This window comes from Morone saxatilis, unplaced genomic scaffold (genome assembly GCF_004916995.1).
Source record: "Morone saxatilis isolate NCDOM2014 unplaced genomic scaffold, NCSU_SB_2.0 Contig0, whole genome shotgun sequence".
In the NCBI taxonomy this organism is placed as follows: Eukaryota; Metazoa; Chordata; class Actinopteri; family Moronidae; genus Morone; species Morone saxatilis.
In genome coordinates this window covers 12701223-12705065 of record NW_023339650.1, presented here as the reverse complement: position 1 = coordinate 12705065, position 3843 = coordinate 12701223, and positions in this window count along the sequence as shown.

The following is a 3843-nucleotide window of genomic DNA, read 5'->3' as shown; positions in this document are numbered from 1 at the left end:
CCTTAGATCACAGATAGCAGCATATTCTTCAACTATGTAGCACTACGCAGATCTACAAACTTGCCCTGAGGAGGGGTCTCTGCTATGTATTCCTCAGCACTTGAAATCATTCACTGATCAAGCCTTAAAACGTAACTTTTTTTTTTTTTTAAACTGTAAGTACTTTGCTTTAAAAAAACCTTCCGTGATAAGTAGTAACTACTTTGTGTTGGATATCAGCAGAGCTATGACATACTCGTAGCTATAAATACTGCATCGATATATCTCTTTAAAAAAAACAACAAAAAAAGATTGTTTGTCCTCTTTATATCTTTTTTGTTTGTTTGCTGATACTTGTAATGTTTTGCCTTATGAGAATCTTTTGGAGCCCCACTGGTATGAGGACCAAAGCTGGTACAGCTCAAGAGAAGGCTCCTGCTGTTCTGCTGTGGCTGATGCCGGAACAAACCAAGGTCAGCTACTGTAAGACCGTGGTGAGATTTGGCTCGACTCGTCCCGGAGTTACGTAACGACTAACACAAGCCCACTTTGTCTCACTTGCGCCATGAGATCCTGCGTGCTACTTCGACAGTGAGGTTGATTGATGTGATTAATGGGCATGCTTGAACAAAAAAAGCCCCCCGTCCTCTCTTTGGTGGAAAAGTATTTTGTATATAGAATCATGTGAATGAATAGAGCATTTATTTTGAAAATATTACAATCACAGTATCATTTTTTTCCAAGAACGATTTCAAATAAAGTGACCAAAATGTGATCGTGTTTTGTTGGTCTCATTTGAGATGGGCCTAGGTGGTGCCGGTCAATGTAATGGTACAACTGGCCACCAGGTGGCACACATGCATCATACAGAACTCCCATTGTGGTCATGAATCATCTTCTGTCTATCAGATAATGTTAATATCCCTGTTTAAGTTGCATTGTAATCACATTATAGCAAAGTTAAAGCACGGGGAAGAAAAAAAGATATTTTATATAGTTAGGACGTCGAATTGTAGGCCTAGTCTATAAAAATCAATTGGTGTATTTCATAATTCAGTAAAATACAGCTTCAGGAAAAAGTGAAAGTGAAACTAGTAACATTTAACAACTTATTGACTGACAGTACTCCAATAATATGGTAGATGGAAACAAGACATTACTTTTTGTATCGTTTATTACGTCTTTTGAACACTCTAATAAACTCTTCTAAATTATTACACCTGAAGACGATCTCCCCTCCATAAAAACAGTATTAAGAGCATGACAATAAATTTCACAGCACTGCCTTTTTATCATTCCACAGCATGTATCTGTTTTCTTCACTCTCTCTCCCTCTCTCTCATACAAAAAAAGCTTTGTGAGACAAGGAACACCATAGAAATGTAAGCAGCACAAAAGCACCAAAGTTTAACACGGGGGTCATTTGCTTCCAATATTATCAAGAAATCAATCTTAAAAATTCAAGATTATCTCAGGCTTGTTGAGCAGTCAAGAAGCGAAGAGTTCCAGCTGCATTGTAGTTTTCGATCAGGAAAAAAATAGTTTGATGAACAATCTCTTGATAATATCTGTCACAACTGACTTCAATGTCTTTTTAAGCAGGTTTAAAATCATTTCTGTACAGCTACAAGGCTCTGCTCATGCGGCCTCTGTGGGTGTCAAATGAAAAAAAGATCCCAGTTCATAACAATATCTATGTAGGGAGATACTGTAGTTCTGTATTTGAATATCAAGTAAAACATTTAAGTATTGAGGATTTTTTTTTTACATATTTAAGTGGCTAAACTGCAAAAGTGAATGTCTTACACTAGTCTTATATGAAATGCATACAGACATAAAAAACTATTTCCTTGGAAACCATGACAGTTTCTTCACAACCAACAATATGTGATACCGTTACTTGAGGTGCTCATACATGAGATTCAGGTCATGATTACATCACACCTGGGGTTATGTTTCTGAATGAACATCAGCACATATCTTATACTGTACATGTAGGCATTCACTGTTCAATAAAGAAGTTATACTTGATGAAATCAGCAAAGGTAAGGTCACTTGAAACTACACACAAGATCACCTAATGGGCATTTGATGCATGACAAAAAAAACAAAAAAAAAAAGTTTGACATTTTCAACCAACAAAGTCACCCCACAATGAGGAAATACCCTTTCTCTGCAAGGATGTTTTCGGACTTTGCTTACTGACCAGACTGACGCACATGCAAAGCTTTAACAACATATTACACAGCAGTGACAAGAGAAGTGGGAAGAACAAGATAAAGAACTAAAAATAAACTAAAAAAAGGGGACACTAAACCTTTGGTTGACAGAAAGCTGTGAAGGCACATTAAAATCTCCTCCTAAATCCTTCAAACTGGGGCACGTTACGTTGGCGTTTGTCACTTTAACGCTGCGCAATATCGCAGATGCTGTAAAACTGGAAGTCGGGGAGGAAATTTCACAACAAAAAAAAACTACATGGGTTGCTGATAGCAGTTGATTACTACTGTAGGCAAACACTATCTCACATAAAGTGTCAGACAAAAATGGCACGGATACAACAGCCAGGGATCGGGTGTAATAAATGACAGGATTCCTGTAAGCCAAATACTTATCTGGGGACTGATAACAGAAACCAAAAAGGGGGGAGAAGTGAAAATGAAGGGAATACAGGCACAAATGTCCTACATGACTTGAAATAATGGATACAGGTTACTTTGAAATAAAGCGTGGGACCAAAAATGATTTTTTTTAAAAATCACTCAAGCCATGCTGATAAACATTCCTGTGATTTACATTTTGAACCACGTAGTCATTAAATCTGTAGGTTCCAACAACTGACAGCTTTTTAATCTTGGAATGTTTATGTACTGAGTAATAAAATGTAATCCCGCTTAAATTAAGATCTCAAATGCCACTGTAGGTGTATAATTAAGAACGTGCCATTTTAGCCCCATCATGAATTAAACTGAAAGCTAATCGTTTCACTGTTTCTCATTAATCGTTTACAGCTCCAAACCAGAGAGAAAACACACTCAAGTTGCCACACGGCTCTTGTATGAATAGCTCTGTCAATCACCTGGGGAATGGAGAGGAAAAGTTCACACCCATGTTTTATGCTTGTGGCATAACTGACTTTTTCATGCTTGGATTGACTCGACCTGAAAGCCCTCACCAAATACTGCCATCCAAAAATCCTTTTATTCTCTGCTATGATACATCAGCGTTGGCCACCGTTCATTTCCCCACCCGTGTATGCCTGGGAGCGGTAATCCAGATACTCTTATTCAGTGGAACAGATTCTCAAAGTCTCCTCCCTGGATTCTTACTTTTTTGTTTTTTAGGGTCCATTTTTCCATTCCTCCTCTATGAAATCCCTCTTCCTCCCTCCCTCACTCTCTCTGTCTCTCTCTCTGCGCTCGGGTCCAACTGGCCACAGCTGGAGAACTCCATCACGCAAGCATCGTGATCATCATCATCATCATCTCCTGAGCCCACTGCTGGAGGGGCCCCGGCCAACGCTGCTGCAGCGTTGATTGCAGGGCGTGGCGCTAGCTGCCTTTAAACATCAAACTACTGGTCCATTTCCACTCAACAAATACCCATTCACTAGAGAGCCTGTACTGTAATATAAACCATGTGCTAGGTGCACTGTCTTCTAACTTGACACTGACCATACATTTGGAAACAAGCTGGATTCCCCAAACTAGGAATCATTTTAACAATTGGCTAGGAAATTCACCATCCTTTACCAGAACTGAGCTGTAAGGAACCGTTTCCTTGAAAATCCTTGATGTTTATGCGCCGGCCAGGCCTCAATAAACATGACCCTCTGGGTGACCCTTGAATCCTCAATCTCTCTCT